The 19,505-nt window shown below is 52.4% G+C and overlaps 2 non-coding genes across 2 annotated transcripts; both read left to right on the plus strand.

The window, feature by feature from the left end:
* Positions 1–10,599: 10,599 nt before the first annotated feature.
* On the plus strand, positions 10,600–10,671 carry TRNAE-UUC (transfer RNA glutamic acid (anticodon UUC)). Its single transcript has one exon. It is a non-coding gene; the product is annotated as a tRNA-Glu (tRNA).
* Positions 10,672–11,347: 676 nt separating this feature from the next.
* On the plus strand, positions 11,348–11,419 carry TRNAE-UUC (transfer RNA glutamic acid (anticodon UUC)). Its single transcript has one exon. It is a non-coding gene; the product is annotated as a tRNA-Glu (tRNA).
* The last annotated feature ends 8,086 nt before the right edge of the window (positions 11,420–19,505 follow it).

Here is a 19,505-nt window from a genome sequence, read left to right on the forward strand (position 1 = left end):
ACAAACACTGTTTGGGAGATGAGATTGCATCAGCCCTGGAGCCATGGAGGCTATTTCTGGGGAAGATGAAATGGTTATATTTGCTCTTCTTCTTTATTTCACTCACTAATTCTGAGTTTCTTTTGTAGGCTTTATTTTTATTCTTGGGTTTTCTCTTCAAAATCTTGGACCTTGATCAAGAGGGGAGGCAAATCTTAGTGAAGTCGTCTCCCCCGTCACTGAGCATGAGTGTTAAGACCAAGGGCTCTGCAGGCGAACCGCCTGGGTCTGAGAGCTGGCTCTCAGCATCTCGGAGACCAGCCAACCTGTGCAAAGGTGCGCTCAGCCTTCGAGGGCCTCAGTGCTTCCCCTGCAACAAGGGGTGCTGACGGCCTGCATCCACTCAGGGGTGTTCAGTGGACCATGTGGTCACATAATAAAGCTCTAAGAAAGCTGATATCGTTAAGTCTTCTGTTTCCATTTCTAACTGTGCCCCTGCTGACATTCAACACCACCACAATAAACTAGAGTGCTAAATGGTTTCGTTAGCCTCTACTCTCCAATACTAGCAAACAGAATCAGGAAATTGGTTATTGGATTATGTTGATGGTGATTCGAGGGACAGAGAAGGTGCTGCAGCAGGGAGCTGGAGCCGACACCAGTGAATTCTTGGCCCTCACAGGTGTGAGGCTCCGCTCACCGGGGTAGACAGTCTTTTGCACACACTTCAAGACAGAACCTTTAACATCAAGTCAGACTTAACCCAANTATCTATTTCCTATTCCTTAGATTGGTGGTTGCCAGAGGCATAGGGTGGGGGTGGGTGGGGTGTCAAATTGGGTAAAGGGAGTCAAAAGCTAGAAACTTTTGGTTACAAAATGTATAAGTCCCGGGGATGTGATGCACAGCATGGGGACTATACTTAACAACACAGTATCACATATTTGAAAGGTGTTCAAAGAGCAGATCTTCAAGGTGTCATTACAAGAAAAAAATTGCGTAACTATGTATGGTGAGATGTTAACTACATTTATTACAGTGATCACTTTGCTATATACACAGATATAAAATCAAATCATTCTGTGATTGAAACTAACATAATGATACATGTCAATTATACCTCAATAAGAAATTTAAATTTAAAAAAGGTAGGATACTCTAGGCTTACAAACACTGTTTGGGAGATGAGATTGCATCAGCCCTGGAGCCATGGAGGCTATTTCTGGGGAAGATGAAATGGTTATATTTGCTCTTCTTCTTTATTTCACTCACTAATTCTGAGTTTCTTTTGTAGGCTTTATTTTTATTCTTGGGTTTTCTCTTCAAAATCTTGGACCTTGATCAAGAGGGGAGGCAAATCTTAGTGAAGTCGTCTCCCCCGTCACTGAGCATGAGTGTTAAGACCAAGGGCTCTGCAGGCGAACCGCCTGGGTCTGAGAGCTGGCTCTCAGCATCTCGGAGACCAGCCAACTGGTACAAAGGTGCGCTCAGCCTTCCAGGGCCTCAGTGCTTCCCCTGCAACAAGGGGTGCTGACGGCCTGCATCCACTCAGGGGTGTTCAGTGGACCATGTGGTCACATAATAAAACTCTAAGAAAGCTGATATCGTTAAGTCTTCTCTTTCCATTTCTAACTGTGCCCCTGCTGACATTCAACACCACCAGAATAAACTAGAGTGCTAAATGGTTTCATTAGCCTCTACTCTCCAATACTAGCAAACAGAATCAGGAAATTGGTTATTTGATTATGTTGATGGTGATTCGAGGGACAGAGAAGGTGCTGCAGCAGGGAGCTGGAGCCGACACCAGTGAATTCTTGGCCCTCACAGGTGTGAGGCTCCGCTCACCGGGATAGACAGTCTTTTGCACACACTTCAAGACAGAACCTTTAACATCAAGTCAGACTTAACCCAAGTATGAGATAATACCTATTTTTGTTTGGTTTTAAGAAAACAAAGGAGCAAAATATAATTTATGTGGAAGATATCCAAGATTGCCTGTTTTAGTTACAATGAAGTATTTCTAACGAAGGAGCAATCAACTGGAAAAAAAAACTAAATGAAGTCTTTATTTAAAATTAAAGGAATTCTCTTTGAAGTCTTAGGAAAATTACCAATGAAGCTAGGACTGAAAAGTCAGCTTCAGAAAGAGAGTGAGAAGCTCATTGGAATGAAACTAAGTCTCTGCCTTTTCCCCTCGGGCCTTTTGCCACTTCTTGGCAAGGACAAGAGAGTGAGAGGCTAGGAAGAGGGCAGCTGCTAGGAGTCAGAGAAAACAGCAACACTTTAAGTAAGAAGAAATGGAAGAGGAAGGAGAAAGAAGAGGGTGAGGAAGAGGAAGAGCAGAAGGACAGGAGGTTGTTTTTATGGGAGAGCACTAACTTATTATGTGAATATACAACAGTGTGTGTATCACTTCTGTTGTTTTGGGTTTTATCCAGTTTTTCCCTAGTCCAAATGGCATGGCTATGAACTTTGTTTTCACAACTCTTTTTGGAAGCATGCACTGCGATGCAAACAGAAGTAGTGCTACCAGGGGACAGGGTCGGTGTCTTTTTAACTTTACGGAAACTGCCAACTGTTAGGGAAGCGGCTGTGCTACACAACAGTCCCCATGGTGCTGTGGGTCCGCCCGAGGGCTCAGCTGGTTAGAGGTCGCCCTCACCGACCCATGAACACACATAAGTAAGTGGAACAACAAGTTGATGTCTCTCTCTGTGTCTCCCTTCCTCTCTCTCAAAAATCAAGTAAAATGAAAAGTCACACTGTGGTCTCACACACACTCAGATGTGGAAGACAGGGAAGGAGCAACTTTAAAACTCTCCTTTCTAGGGTTTTTGTCCCTACCTTCTTCCAAGCCATGAATGGCATCTGTGAAGATGGTTGTGGTCACACCAAATGTCACCGCTAGCCTATTCAGTTCTGGCAGCAGAGCCAACGAGATACTCCAGGGCAGCCCACTTGCGTCTCAGACTCACAAGGTCGGGTGGAAACAGATGCTTAGGAAACGAAGAGGGTCAGGAGCTTCCCCCTCCCCAGTCATGCCTATTCCACTCTGCAGCTCTGGGCCCTTTCAAACTGTTTCTTGGTGCTGGCTGTGCATCCCTCCATTCCCTGGCCTGCGTTTTAGTGGACCCGTCAGATGGTCATGGTCAGAGACCTCTGTCAGTGGCTTTGGAGCAGCCCAGGCAGGGACTGAAGAAGCCCCTTTTGGCCAGAGGCTACTAAAGAGACGTCCCTGTTGCTGCGAGGACAGGGGAGAAGCCTTGAGAGGAAAGAGCTTGTGCAGGAAGAGTGAGCAGGTCCGGTGCTTCAGAATACAGGGGAGGGAGGGTGGGCACAGCGGTACCAGCGGTTCCTGGGTGCATTCGAGGAACCTGTGGCTGGTGAGCACACAAGAGCACTGACCGCCCAGCGCAGAGAAAAGGGTCCCAGCGGCGCCGCTCTGCAGGAGCGGGGAGGGGCAGAGTCCATGCTGCTGGGCAGTGGGCGGGGGCTCAGACACAGCTACGCTGCCGGGATCAGAGGTGTCTGTGGGGACCACTCTTGCACCTGGGCACGGAGTTCAGCAACTGGAAACCCGAGTTTCATGCGGGATCTCCAAGCCAAACTGTGGGGCCTGCGGGGTCTGGGTGGGTGGAGGAGGGAGGTTTGGGGGAGAGAGTCACAAAAGCACAAGCCAGGGCCTCTTGGAGCCGCATATCCTGGCCCCAGGAATGAACCCGGGTGTTTCTCAGTTCAAAACGTTGATGGCCAGAATAGGCCTAGCAGTTTGTAAGGTTTTCATCTATATGGTCGGGCACAGGAGTTTGCCCTCTTTCCCTAGTGTGGTGGTTATGGCGTCTGCCTTGAAGGCCCAAAGGCCCCAGTTTGAAACCTGGTGGAAACAATCTGTTATCTTTCGGAAGCCAAGCTGCATTTGGTCATTCCCCAAGCCCAAGGGTGGGCTTTGAATACTACCTCAAGCCCCCTCACCACAACAAACCAGGCCTCCTTTCTTGCCTCTGAGGCACATTGCCCACTTATCTTTAGATCCAGAATCCCCCTGACCTTCTCATCTATGACCCCAGTCTTCCTTATAGGCTGAAATCACACACAAAATCACACCCGACTCCAGGCAGGCTGAACAACTCAGAATTCATGGGCCACCGGGAACCACTTTGCCAGCTGTCTCGGGAGTGAGGATCATCAGCCCTAGGTGGAGCTCCGTTAAAGAAAAATCACAAAAGCAAGGTCCAAAGGGATCGAACTGTTGACAAGCCACTAAACTACACTCCACAGAAAAAATTCAAGAAACTGTGTAAAAATACCGAAACAGCCAGGACTCGCAAAATACACTTTGACACTGTCTGCCATTCAATCAAAGAACGCCAGCCATGCCAAGAGGCAGGAGAAGAGGACCCATGATGAGGAGAAGAACCAATCAGTCCAACTGAACCAGAGCTGACAAGATGTCAAAATGTGCAGAAAAGACTCTAAAACAGTGAGTATTGTAACTGCGCAGTCAGGGGCCCGTCCACGTGGTGCCCTGGTGAATGACCCAGCAATTCACGCTGGAAGAAACAGGTTTTTATTTACAGTATTCCAACCGTGGGGGGGCGGGGCTCACAGCACTTATGCTCACAGCCCTCCTTTCCCACCAAACCCAGCACTTCCCTTGTTCCCCACAAGGTTATCAGCCAAAACCTCGACCAAGAGTTCCCCGTTTCCTTAAGCAGGCTGCAGTCTCCCACACAGTTCTCCAGTCTCTCTGGAAGGCAGAGTTGCCCCCTCACACAGCAGCTCTCTCCTTCAGGATCTGGGGTACGTTGTCATCAGCCTCCATGTTATAGTCCAGGAAAACATATGTCATTTCTGCTGCATCATGGTCAAGTCCAGGAAAGGCACAGGTCCCGAGAGTGCAGAGAGCTGGGGTTTGTGAGGCAGCATGTCAGCGTCTTGCAAGGCAGCCCTTGGTGGCTTTGGAGTCCACTGGGGTGGGCACAATCAAAGCAGCATGCCTGTGGCGGGCCAGCCCCTACAGCCCACGTGGCCCGTCTCACTACCCCCAGCCTGCCCCAACCTACCTGCACTACCAGATGTGTTGTGGCTCTTCCTCCTGACTCTTCCTCTCATGGCTGCCTGCTGGTAGCTCTGAATCCTGACCCTGAACTTCCTACATGACCTCATGCCCCACTCCTCCCACAAGGAGCTACAGTTGCCTGCTTCCTGTACCCTTCACATTCTCCTGGCAGCCATCCCCACTCAGGGCAAGAGAGACCCAGTGATCCAGGGGGAACTCCTCCCCTGGGGACATGGGGAGTCAGGACACAGTCTGAAAGTCAGGCCCCCCTTGCCCCTGGGCAGGGCACAGCCATTACACTAGCTACCAAGTTGCACTGCAAGGCACAGTGCCTTGATCCTGGAATCCCCTCCCCCACCCCCCAAACAAGGTTTCTGGAGGTTTTGGAGGCCCGTTGGTCTACACCCCCTTTCAGAACGGCTGTGTTGCACAGAGTGAGGCAGAAATGTGGGACATATATTAAAGGCCAGAAATAGAACTTTACAGATGGAAATGATGGTGGGTGAGATAATAAATCCACCAGATGGGATTAACAGCAGATTACAGATTACAGATTACAGAGGGGGAAAGTTTAGAGAACAGAAAGCCACAAAGGACAGAAAATATCCAAAATGGAACTGGCATTCCAAAAGTAATTTTTTAAAACAAACAGTGACTGGAGTCCCTGTAAAGACTGTGGGTGGGTGGGGGGGAGACAATTTTCGAAGCCACAATGGATGGCAGAGCACTGTCTGATTATGATAAAAATGATAAAACCACCGATCCAAAAAGCCAAATGAACACAATGCACCAGCCCAAGGGAAAAAAACCCCACCTAGCCACATTATATTTACATTTCTTAAAACAATCTAGAAAGAAAAACACCACGAAGGCAGCAAAAATTGGTACAAAAGCAATTGTACCAATGTACAATGTGTACCATGGTACATACAGAAAACAAAAATAAAGATTAGGTAAGATTTCTCAGCAGAAAGAGTGCAAGGGAGAAGACGGTGGAGCCACACCTCAAAGGGACTGGCCGAAGGGGTGGAAATGGAACTCTCCGCCTCCCCAGCTCCAATCCCACCTCAGTGTTTCAGAGAAGAAGCGGAATGACGGCGGGGACAGACACGAAGGTGCCGAAAGACTTCACCACCGCGGACCTCACAGGGAGGAGCGCAGATGGCGTCCTCCGCGGGGAAGGACACCGGCGCCAGGCGGAAATCCGAGTTACACGAAGACAGAAACGGCACCTCCACGGGAGAATATACACGACGGAAGATGTCTTTCTCTTTACTCACATCTCTTTAACACGCAGGACAGACGAAACAGCAGTGACAGTGGTGGGTGGCGGGGGCTCGGGGCAGGTGTAAGGAGCCGCGCACGGCAACCCCGGTGCAAGGGCGGGCAAGGAGGCGTGGGAGCGGGCGCGCGACTGTGGGGAGGCCCAGGTGTGCGCTGCGGGGCCCACGCAGGGCGTTGAAACGACCACCACGGAAGGAGTGATGTGTGACGGCGAGAAGAGGAGCAAAACCGGAATCCTATAGAAAGCGCGCAAATACCGTTTTTCCGGGACCCTGTAGAAAGGCTCGAGCCGGCGCCCGAACGAGTGCGCGCTGTAGTGGCAGGCGCCCCCTCCAGTGAGGAAGCGGACAGAAGGCGCCGGGAGGCAGAGAGAACTCTGCCCCCTGGGAAGGTGAAACCGGCTCTGAGTGGACTCGAACCACCGACAAGCCCACTGGGGGGCGAGCCGAGCAAACCCGCTGCGCCTCAGACACTCCCCGAGCGCGGTCACTGTCAAGCCCGCAGACGGCAGGTGCCGTGTCACCGCTGGGCGGAGCCGCTCGTCCTGGGCCCGTGGTCCCTGCAGACCCTGAACCTCGGAAAACCGGGCAAGTGGAGTCCACGCTGCATGTTGGTCGCCTTTGAAACTCGTGTGTTGGCTGATTCCGAATACAGCGGGCAGACGAACGGTCCCCTGGCCTCGCTCCACTGCCGCGTCAGAGGACAGCACCTCCTCTGGAGAGGTGTCCTCGACACCCGAGGGCCTGAGCCACCGGGTCAGCAGAGGCCGAACAGCCCACGGGCTCCAGGGATCACTTTGCTCTGGCTGCACCGGGCAGTCTGCAGGCCTGCGCTCCGCGCCCTCCACTCTGCAGCCGGCTCGGCGGCGGCGCAGGAGCCGGGCTGAAAAGAGCTGGTAGGGAGACGCACGGGCACAGGAGAAGGGGGGCAAGGAGCCGGGGAGTCCTTCACGAGGACGGGGACCTTACCGGGAGGCCCGGGACGGATTTGGGTCGCTGAGAATTGCTGGGGGCGGGGGGGGGGGCGGTAGGGGGGAGACGGCGGGGTGGGAGGGGGGGAGGGTGTTTGGGGGGGGGGGGGGGGGGGGGGGGGGGGGGGGGGGGGTCGTCTGTTTTGCTTTAGCAACACAATTCAGAGGAAGGCAGGGAAAAACAGAGAGCGACCAGGAAAGGGGAGAACAAGGGGCTTGGAGTTCGAGGACCAGGTAAGGACAATTGAAGGGTTTGACTTCAAAGCTCATTGGGCAAGAAGACGTGGGGCTCCCAGACTCCTAGCACGACCTGATCCAGTAGTGGTTAGTACTCTGCATTGTGGCCGCAGCAACCTCGGGTGGAATCCGAGTCACGGCAAAGCTGTCTGGGGGGGCCCTACAGCCTGACTTTTCCTCCCGTTCAAAGCCGCGCCAGTTCTGCTTCTTCCTCATCTGGGGACCGGCAAGGAAATGCTCTCTCTTCTTCAGTCACACACCCACCCCCGCCCCGCCCCGCCCCCAAACACCAGAGTCCTTCATAACCCCCACGGCCCAGCAAAGACCTTCATGACCTAGCCTTGCTGGGGAATGTCACTTCTCTCTCGTTACTCAAATTAATCTAAAGGATCTTAAAGACCAGGTTGAAAGAAACTTTTCTTTTTTGCATCAGATAAATGACACCTCCTCAGAAGACCTGTTTATCTGCTTGAACCTTGGCTCCTGGGAATCTCTGTGCCTGGCACTGGCAGTCCTTGACCATTGGTCCTTAGTCATTCACCATATCACCCTATCTAGCACACTCTCAAGGACTTTTAAATGCCTGTGGGAAGCCACTCACACGCCAAAAGGGATCCATCAGGATCAGGCAACTGGGAGGATTCAATAGTAGACACATAAATGATGATAGCAGTGACCACGTGACCCTGCATCCTGGTGACTCCACTGGTGGAAACAGCAAATATGGGATTCTTGGCCTGACTACATCACTGGTGGTAACCGAGAGGAACGCCACAGCAGTTTGTGACGCTGCTGAGAGAGTGCCCCGCAGGAGGAAACTGTTCAAATCAGACACAGATGGCCAGATGGCAGGGGCTGAGGGGAGGGGAAAAGGATTAACAAGTTCAGACTGCTGGTAATAAAAATAGGCACAGGGGTGTCAAGTCCCACATAGGGAATATAGTCAAGAATGATGGAATAAATAGGTATGGTGCCAAATAGGTACTAGACTTTTGGGGGTCATCAGTTCATAAGTTATGTAAATGTCTAATCACCGTTAGACATATAATTAATCCCATTGTATGCCTGAAACTACTGTAACATTGTATGTCAACTGTAATTGAAAAATAAATTTAAAAAACGTTAAGACACACGGGAATAAGGATCAGACTTGAAAATTCCCTGAGCAGGAAAACCACCTCAATCAGACAGGCAAAGGTTAAAACAGGTGAAACTTAACTTGGGCCACTTCTGGTTAGTCCATCCAAAAAACATAAACAAAACCTAAACCACCTTTACACAGTCCCCTGTCACTAGGGAAACTCGAACAATCACTGGGACGAATAAACAGCCACTGCCCCTCCCTACATGGGCTGCTTTCTAACACATGCCTGTGAGCCCTGCTCCGGGTCAGGTCTGAGCGTCCCCATTTCCCAGACTTCCTTTCTGGGCACAACACCCCCATGCTGATCCCTACTTCGGTCCTGCAGTGGTTTCACTCCTGCTGTTGGGAAACCTTTGAGAGCGCCTCAACATTTCCATCCGCTAGACTGGGCCAACAGGAGAACACGTCATGCTGTCGTTGTCACATGCACCCGGATCCAGTGCCTGCCCAGTCAGTAATGCAGAAGCACCACAGTCATCGTCATTGTCCTCTGCTCTGTTTGTTAGCGATCACTGTCCAGGCCCCTCTCACTCTACCTTTGCCTCTTCTACAACTGCGTGCAGTTGGGATCGCAGTGCCAATGCACTCTCCTGCCCGCTTTCTCTCTGCGTGGCACCTCTGACTTGACTCGCTGTTGAGTATCCTGGATGCCATTGCTCTTTGACCCCTGGGTGGGATTCCCCGGCGGAAATATACCGCCTTTTGTTTACCATTCATCTGGTAACCAGCATGAGGGCTGTTTCCACTGTTGCCTAGTTTGAACCAAGCTGCTTTGAACATTCTTCTTTCCACAACAGATTGTGTGGACACACGTTTTTATCTCTCCTGGGGAAAACCTAGGTGAGGAATGGCCAGTACCAAAGAGTAGCTTACACACAACTTCATGAAAACCAAGCTTTTGCCAAAGCAGTTGTACCATTTCATGTCCTCGCCAAAAGTGTGTGAGTTGTGGTTGTTCAATGTCCTGCCAAGATTCGAGTGTTTTCCCCCTTGTAATTTCAGCTGTGCTGCTGGGAGTCGAGCTACCTCCATGTGGCTTGAATATTCATTTCTCTGACAGCTAAAGGTACTGAACAGTCTGTTACATGCGCTGTTGGCCACCTGTAGAGTATCTTCTTCCCCAAAGAAGCATTTTTGTGTCTTTTACCCTTCTAAAAACCTTGGGCTATTTAACATTTTTATTATCAGGTTAGAGGAGCTCATTATACATTATAGCTACAGAGTCTTTGGTCACTGGTGTTTTCTAAGTATCTCCTCTCCGTGTGTGGCTTTTGCCTGGTCTTGGAGGCGACTCTGGATGAGAACTGGTCAGGTTCCAAGGTCGCCCCCACCGAGGTGCAGAATCGCTGGAGCAGAACCCTGTCCGCACCCGCAACAGAGGGGAGAACACGCGTTCCTGACTCACCGCGGGGGGGGGGGGGGACCACCCACGTGGGCGAGAACTCCGAGTACAGCTGCGGCATCCACGGGTGGTGTTTCCATCCACTCAGGTGGCAAAACGGAGGTGCGGCAGGTCGTGGGGGGAGTTGACACAGCCCGCACCCAGGTCCAGGAAGAGGCCGCAGAGCCTCGGGTGAGAGCGCGTTCTGTCCCCACCGCCTCGGCCCCGCCCTCTTCAGGGCCCCTTCTGGGGTCGGGACCGGGTCTCACCGCGCGCCCTCCCCCGGCGCCTCACCCCTCCCACTGGGTGCACCGCCCGACCAGGCCGCCTTCTCTTCACTCGCTGCCCCGGGCAGAGGGGCGCGTCTGGGTGGCGCTGACGCTCCTTTGCCGGAGAAGGAAGGGCGCGGACTCGGCCTCAGCGAAGCCCCCCGGAAGCCGCTGGGAGGCGCCCGCTCGCCCAGCCCCAAGGGAAAGGCCCGAAGAGCGCAGGACGGAGGCCACGATCCTCTGCCTGAGCCAGGGGGACAGGGAGCACCGCCACACTCCCTGGTGGTCTAGTGGCTAGGATTCGGCGCTTTCACCGCCGCGGCCCGGGTTCGATTCCCGGTCCGGGAATCACTTTTGCACCCAGGGACATCTGGCCCACAGGAATCCCGTCCCCGGAGCTGTGGCGTTATTTCTTGGGGGCTCCTCCTCGCACCCACTCTTCGTCCCCCGCAGGGGCAGCCCGTGTGTCTGGAAGCCCTGGTCTTGCGTGGCTCCACCGCAGCCNGGGGGGGGGGGGGAACCACCCACGTGGGCGAGAACTCCGAGTACAGCTGCGGCATCCACGGGTGGTGTTTCCATCCACTCAGGTGGCAAAACGGAGGTGCGGCAGGTCGTGGGGGGAGTTGACACAGCCCGCACCCAGGTCCAGGAAGAGGCCGCAGAGCCTCGGGTGAGAGCGCGTTCTGTCCCCACCGCCTCGGCCCCGCCCTCTTCAGGGCACCTTCTGGGGCCGGGACCGGGTCTCACCGCGCGCCCTCCCCCCACGCCTCACCCCTCCCACTGGGTGCACCGCCCGACCAGGCCGCCTTCTCTTCACTCGCTGCCCCGGGCAGAGGGGCGCGTCTGGGTGGCGCTGATGCTCCTTTGCCGGAGAAGGAAGGGCGCGGACTCGGCCTCACCGAAGCCCCCCCGGGAGCCCCTGGGAGGCGCCCGCTCGCCCAGCCCCAAGGGAAAGGCCCGAAGAGTGCAGGACGGAGGCCACGATCCTCTGCCTGAGCCAGGGGGACAGGGAGTGCCGGCGCACTCCCTGGTGGTCTAGTGGCTAGGATTCGGCGCTTTCACCGCCGCGGCCCGGGTTCGATTCCCGGTCAGGGAACCACTTTTGCACCCAGGGACATCCGGCCCACAGGAATGTGGCGTTATTTCTTGGGGGCTCCTCCTCGCACCCACTCTTCGTCTCCCGCAGGGGCAGCCCGTGTGTCTGGAAGCCCTGGTCTTGCGTGGCTCCACCGCAGCCGCCCGCTCGCCAGCACAGGGGGCTCTACCGGGCTCCTCCTCGCACCCACTCTTCGTCTCCCGCAGGGGCAGCCCGTGTGTCTGGAAGCCCTGGTCTTGCGTGGCTCCACCGCAGCCTCCCGCTCGCCAGCACAGGGGGCTCTACCGGGCTCCTCGGCGTCTCGCGCAGGGTCGCACAGCTGCACCGACCTCGCCTCCCGGTGGCCTGCAGGGCGCGCAGCCCGGAGTAACCGAGAGGTGGTCCTGAGCGCGGCTGGCCGCCCTGCCTGGGCCTCCTCAGCGTGATCCGCTCAGAAAGTGGCCGCTCCGCCCTCAGAAGAGGTGCCTCCGGGTGGTCCCCGTGGGGACAACTGTCCAGCCCTGTGGGGAGGTGATGTGAACCCACCCAACAAAGGCAGCCTGTGAGGTGAGCACCAAATGGGACACGCTGACGGCTGCCCCAGCAGAAAGGAGATCAACCCCAGACGGTGCACACCTCGGTGGCACGGCCCACACCCTGTTATCACCTATTATCACCACATTATTATCACCACACCTATTGTCCCGGGATGGGCGGTGACCGTGAGTGTGCGTGGCAGGGACCGGAAGGCGCGCTCCCTGTGCGTTCCCGGTGCTCGGAGGGCGTGCGCTCACTCGCACCTGGCAGAGGACACAGCGCAATGAAGACGGTGGTTCTCCCCAGACGAGCCTTGGCCGTTGCATCCCCTCAGCGCTCACCCCTCTGTTCCCCTCACGGGGGAAACGACCGAGCGATTTCTGCTGCGGGGGGGAGGGGCGGCGGGAGGAGCGAGGTCCGTTCGGGGTCTTCCTCGACCTCCCCAGTTGGTGAAAGGCAGCATCTCTTCCGCGGTACCGCACCGGCCCCCCTCCGGCCCCACGGCGCGTGGGTTCGCCCCGGCCAGCGCTCCACCATCTTCCCTGCTCTCCTGTTTCCTGACCCAAGTGTGTGGACCCCTCTGCCTAAGGCGCCATCTGTCCAGGGTGCGCTCCACCTGCCCTCTCCCCAGGGCGCGGTGGGCTGCGCGGAGACGCCCGGGAAGCACCAGGAAGGCCGTGGAGCGCGCGGTGCTGGCGAAGCTGGAAGTCGCTGCCTGACCTTGAGCTCCGCCGGGGGCCGCCGTCCCTCCCCTGCCGGGTGCGGAGGAGGCGCCCCCTTCCCGGAACATTCAGGCCCGAGCCCTGCCTTCAGCTGGAGGCTCCCGGCTCCCGCCTCGCATCCCCGCGCGCCCTCTGTCCCTGCCCCGGGAGCCGGCTGCTTCTCCTCCCACACCCGCTTTCCCTTCTCCCTGCTCCTCTTTTCCACCCCAGGTATGTTCTTGGGGACAGACTCCCCCCCCCCCCACCAAACACACACACTCCCCACCCGTCGGACTGGACCCAGCCGCCAACCCCCGCTCGCAAAGCGGGTTGGATCAACCTTTTCTAACAACCGGAGGGGACAGAACCTGCGGCGGCAGGAGGGCGGCCGGTTCCCTTGCCGCTTATCCTCACTCCGGGGGGCCCGGCCCGATGCGTCGCTCCTCCCTCGGGGACCTGGTCGCGCGCCCCCACGGCGCTCTTACTGCTCCTCGGGGAGCAGCGGGGCTGTGCTCTGTGGCGTCCGCTCTTACCCACGAGAGACACCGGGCACAGGCTCCGCCACAAGCCGGGACTCATGGCGCCAGACGGCCAGGGGGCTGCACTGCCGCGGGCCCATCCTCCCCTCGGGGGTCCCTGGGCAGAGGAGAGGTGATACGGGACAGCCTCTCTGCACCGCCCGGTCTGAGACGGAGGGAAAGAGGGTGCGCCTTCCCACAGGTGCGGCTGGTCGCAGAGGCTTGAGAAGCAAAGGCGCCCCCTCTCCGCCGGGCTGTCTCACCGCGTTCTCAGTCTCACCTGGCTGCGGTGGTCTCCGCTCTCCCCCTGCTCCCCTCCCCTCTCCCTCCCCCACCCCGCACCCTTTGTCCTCCTGCCCCCACCGCCGTCCGTTTCTTCGTTTTCTGTCCTGGGCTTCCTTCGGTCTTTCTTCCTTTCGCGTCCCGGAACCTCTCAGCCTCCACAGCAGATCACACGGTTCCGTGGGCTGTTCTGAGCTTTAAATAAGGACACGTGTGCGAGGGGGCCGCAGACAGCTGAGCTCCTAGTGTTTTCATCACCAATGAGCCGTCAGGATGTCCAACTCGTTGTTTTTAAACAATTACATTTCCATCGTCTGAATGCATTGAAATGCCGCCTGGTGCCACGGTACAAGTGGCAGGGCCATTTTGTGTTCACAATTCACTTCTGCATTTAGGGAATTTTCATGCTTGAAGTAAGTACACCTGTTAGACAGGGTTTAACACTGAGGTGCCATCTAGCATCCATAATATCCGGTGTTTTGCAGACAGCAACGAAGAAGAAATGTATTTTTAATCGCCTTTCATTTGAGTCACCTGATGTGAAAAATAAATCGATAGTTTAGATGTCCTAGGTCTCTAAAGGAGATTTTCCAGGGTGCCCGTGGAAATGGTTCGGGACACTGAGGTTGTTAGGGCCAACTGCCAGGTCCACGCCCTGCTGTAATTCCGGTACCCTTCAGTCTCCCAGCGGCTCTCCCTTGCAGGCAAAGGGCGCCCGCATGAAATACGTGTTTTCCTTGACTTCTGTGATGTCCTGAACTTGCTGTAGTTCTTTATTTTCTTCAACGTGCTCATTGGAAGTTCAGCTTGGCGTTTCCGTTTGATCTCTTCGACTCTTCATTGCATCAAGGGTTCTATTCCACAGCTTTTGCTGGTATTTGACCGGTTCATTTCTACCTTTTCAAATTCATACGAATTATCCACTGAAAGCTCTTTACCAGCTGCCTTACTGAATGCTTTGGGCCTCCGGCCTTGCGATGATTATACTCTTTAAAGTTCTTCTGACACTTGGATAAATCAAATCTGAACACCCTGCCGATGTTCACCTTGCAGATGAACATCCTGGGGCCCGAGCATATGGGCCCCAGACAGAAGTAACAACCCTCCGTGCACAAGTGGAACCTGCGTGGGGACCCACCACCCAAATGCCCAGCTCAAAAGGCAGTCACATCATCACGTCATTGTTGAATAATAAATTGGTCCTGCTCTTTTTATTTCATTATAAAAATACTGCTGCACAGAAGAGTCTTATACTTACATCCTCGGCAGCTCTGTGGGGAAGAGACTGCTATTTTATGCACCTGGAGCCAACCTAGCAATGTTAAATACCTTTCTCACAGTTTTGCCAACAATCGAATGCTCAAGAGCAACTTTCCCTAGCTTGTTACCATCGCGGTTCAAGGATTCTGGCAATTGGCACAGTGTCCTGGATTGCCTGAAACTGAGGTTTTTTCTCTGCTCTCTTCTGTTTTCTTTCCTTCTTAGGTCACCACCTGCCAGTAGAATGGCTGGTAACAACAATGTAAGCACAGCCCTGTTTATTGGGGAATGGCAGTGCTTCCACTGATGCCATGCCTGCCTACCCAACACTCATTGTGCTTGCAGCCAGGGAGAAAGAGAGCTGCCGTGTGCCCCACTCTGGCCATCTTCTGGCTGTGTCTGCTTGCTTGCATGCTTGCTTTCTATTTTTAAAAAAGAATTTTATCTATCTATTCATTTGTGTGTGTGTGTGTGTGTGTGTGTTCATTTGTTTATTAGAGAGAAGGAAGGGGAGGGAGAAGATATGGAAAGAAACATCTATAGGGAGCAACAGGGGACCTGGCCTGCAACCCAGGCATGTGCCCTGACTGAGGTGCCCAACACACTGGCCTCATGCCAGTCAGGGATGTGCCTTCCTTCTTTCGGCAAGAATTAGCCCTGGCTGGTGTGGTTCAGTGGCTTAAGTGCTGCCCTGTGGGCCAAAGGGTTACCAGCTCAACTCCCAGTCAGGGCACATGCCTACATTGCAGGCCAGGGGTGAGGCCCCACAAGAGGCAACCATACACTGATGTTTCTCTCCCTTTCTTTCTCCCTCCCTTCCCCACTATTTATAAATAAGAAAATAATTTTAGAAATAATTACATGGAGCCAAGAAGATATTCCCACGGGCGTTCTCCCCCCCCCCAAGGCCTATCCAATGTACAGAGAATCACTCACCCAGCTGCTGTCTTTTAACCCATGTGCACAGTCTGGGGACCTTTCTTCCTTGCATCGTCACACTGTCTGTCTTAGGGCTTGTGGGCAGCATGGCCTCAAGAGGCTGCTAGTGGTTGGCACGACCACTTGGTAATGAAGATATTTAATGAATTCTCTTATAAAAGAAGAAGAAAAAGACACGTAGAACTAGAGAAAAATAACCAGGGTCTTGGGGATAAGAATCTTATAAGAAAAAAATGCAAGCGGCTAACAAACATATAATAGTACTCAAATCCATTAACGATACGGGACATTAATAATGAAACCCTAATGAGAGAACTTACAGGTGGGGTGGGGGGAAATGAAGTGGAAGAGGGGGGTGAGGTAGAAGGTTATGACCTAGTAAAGCATGGGAGGAATTAGACCAAAGGACTAATACTATTTTACTTCTTCATCTGTGTGTAGGTCCCACAGGGGTGTGATTTATAATCATCTGCTATATTGTACCTACAGGTTCTGTGCATTTTCCCTTGTGTATGTTAAACATGATTTCAAACTCTCCTCCCACCCCACAATGAATCTTATGGTGGAGAGAATGTTGCTGAGATTTCAAGATGCTGTTTTAAGAGAAAGGAGTGGACATTACTCTTCACTGATTACTCTTCATCTCCAAGGACAACCCTACAGAGAGGAGGCCCATGAAGCTGAGCTTTAGCATGATGTGAGCTTAGAGAGTATTCCCCGGCGACCTAACTGTACTTGAAAAGAAAAGCTCAACTAAGCTCCTTTATTTGCATTATTTGAATACTCTGAAAGGCCTATGGGCCAAGCCATAACTATTCCCATGCCTCCTCTGCTTTCCCATTGCTCATTTCACAAGCCACAGCTCCTCTTTCCTCCCTTTCCTTCAGGAAATTAGCAACATTCTCCTGTAGCCTGGCCATCTGGCTCAGTTCCTGAGAGCACCTTCCTGTATGTTCTGAGGTTTCTGGTTCCATCCCAGTCAGGGTATGTGCAAACGTCAACCTATGAGTGTGTAGGTAAGTGGAACAACAAGCAGATTTCTTTCCCCCCTCTCTNATTGGGTTGCTCGTCTTCTTTGAGTGGAGTTGAGTGAGTTCTTTGTATATTTTGGAGATTAAACCTTTGTCTGAGGTGTCATTGGCGAATATGTTTTCCCATACAGTTGGTTGTCTTTTTATCTTGATACTGTTTTCCTTAGCCATGCAGAAGCTTTTAAGTTTGATGAGATCCCATTTGTTTATTCTTTCCCTTATGTCCCTTGCTCTGGAGGACGTATCAGTAAAAATCTTGCTGCGTGGAATATCTGAGATTTTCCTGCCAATGTTCCTAATGAATTCTCTTATAAAAGAAGAAGAAAAAGACACGCAGAACTAGAGAAAAATAACCAGGGTCTTGGGGATAAGAACCTTATAAGAAAAAAATCCAAGTGGCTAACAAACATATAATAGTACTCAAATCCATTAACAATACAGGACATTAAAAATGAAACCCTAATGAGAGAACTTACAGGTGGGGTGGGGGGAAATGAAGTGGAAGAGGGGGGTGAGGTAGAAGGTTATGACCTAGTAAAGCATGGGAGGAATTAGACCAAAGGACTAATACTATTTTACTTCTTCATCTGTGTGTAGGTCCCACAGGGGTGTGATTTATAATCATCTGGTATATTGTACCTACAGGTTCTGTGCATTTTCCCTTATGTATGTTAAACATGATTTCAAACTCTCCTCCCACCCCACAATGAATCTTATGGTGGAGAGAATGTTGTTGAGATTTCAAGATGCTGTTTTAAGAGAAAGGAGTGGACATTACTCTTCACTGATTACTCTTCATCTCCAAGGACAACCCTACAGAGATGAGGCCCATGAAGCTGAGCTTTAGCATGATGTGAGCTTAGAGAGTATTCCCCGGCGACCTAACTGTACTTGAAAAGAAAAGCTCAACTAAGCTCCTTTATTTGCATTATTTGAATGCTCTGAAAGGCCTATGGGCCAAGCCATAACTATTCCCATGCCTCCTCTGCTTTCCCATTGCTCATTTCACAAGCCACAGCTCCTCTTTCCTCCCTTTCCTTCAGGAAATTAGCAACATTCTCCTGTAGCCTGGCCATCTGGCTCAGTTCCTGAGAGCACCTTCCTGTATGTTCTGAGGTTTCTGGTTCCATCCCAGTCAGGGTATGTGCAAACGTCAACCTATGAGTGTGTAGGTAAGTGGAACAACAAGCAGATTTCTTTCCCCCCTCTCTAAAATCATTAATAATAATAATAATAAAATTATCCTGCAGTCCTTGTCTTGTGGGTCTTCTCCCCCCTGCCCCCCCCACCCCACCCTTCCAGCTTCTTCTAAGGAAGGAAGTCAAAGACAGCATTTTCTTCAGAAAACAGTAAAGGGAAGATCTGGGGACGTTGCAGTCTTTAAAAACTTTATCTTGTAATTCATCATATCCTTTCACAGAAATCAGAATTCCTGCTGTCCCCATCCCCCACCATCTAAATCCCGATTCCTGTCTACAAAGATAAAAACAAGAACTTGTACCACAGTTCAGAACTTATTGATTAAATTTTGGATATTCAAGGGAGTTCAAATAAATAAATGAATAAAAGGACTTTGATGCTAACAACACAGCATCGTCACGGTTGCTGTACACTTAAAATGTAGAGTTATGACAATCTCACACTCAGGAATCTCTTGAAATTAAATAAATCTACTTTATCTTTAAAACAGTAAGAGGGGAGAGGGGAAACTTCTCAAACGTCACCAGTCTTGTATTTAAAACTACTGTCCCTTAGGGGACTTCTCCAAAGATTCTGGGATGAAAATGAATCATACTCTTGGCATTCTCAAATTGCAGTCCATTCAAAGGCATATCCAAGAGGAATTAGGCAAGACCCCACAAGTGCTGGTTCCCAGATTCTGCAGTTCATTTTTCCCCCTTTTCAAAAGAACGTCCGTTTCGGAGCAAGAGGTCTTGACACACACAAGGCCAGGGGAACAAGATCCTTCCTGGAATCTCGTTGGGCCTGGCAAAGGCTGGGCAGGCTGACTAGTTGAATAAATTCAGTGATTGGGTGGACCGCTGGGGCCTCTAACTCGGTGTGGGCAGTTTTTGTGAGCTTCTCCTCCTGATCTCTTGGCAGACTGAATGGGCGCAGATGTCAGGTTCTAAAAGGAGACCACACGTGCCCTGGCTGGGAATTGAACCTGGGTCTCCTGTGTGGGAGGCAAGAATTCTACCACTGAACTACCAATGTCCCAATGTATCTGCTTTTGCCAACTCTCACTGGATTCTTCTGAAAACAAATCTCTATGGCAACCCAGAAACCATAACTTTAACAACAAGATGCCTCTGCTCTCTTGGAAGATGGACCTCACAAACCCCCACACACATTCTGGTCAGAGACTTGCCACTGAGGGAGGCATCAGGAAACAGCACAAAGTGGGGACAGTCAAATTTAAATATCAAAATATCTGTTTGGTCAGCTCAAGCCACAACTCTGATAAAGGCTCTTTCCAAGGGTAGGAACAGGCCCCTGCAGGAAAACATCGGAAGTCCATGCAGATTCCTTGTTTATGACCCTGCATCNACCGCTGGAGCCTCTAACCCGGTGTGGGCACAGTTTTTGTGAGCTTCTCCTCCTGATCTCTTGGCAGACTGAATGGGTGCAGATGTCAGGTTCTAAAAGGAGACCACATGTGCCCTGGCTGGGAATTGAACCTGGGTCTCCTGTGTGGGAGGCAAGAATTCTACCACTGAACTACCAATGTCCCAATGTATCTGCTTTTGCCAACTCTCACTGGATTCTTCTGAAAACAAATCTCTATGGCAACACAGAAACCATAACTTTAACAACAAGATGCCTCTGCTCTCTTGGA

The sequence above is a fragment of the Sturnira hondurensis genome, unplaced genomic scaffold (genome assembly GCF_014824575.4).
Source record: "Sturnira hondurensis isolate 20B ecotype Veracruz unplaced genomic scaffold, ASM1482457v3 Scaffold0006829, whole genome shotgun sequence".
NCBI lineage: Eukaryota > Metazoa > Chordata > Mammalia > Chiroptera > Phyllostomidae > Sturnira > Sturnira hondurensis.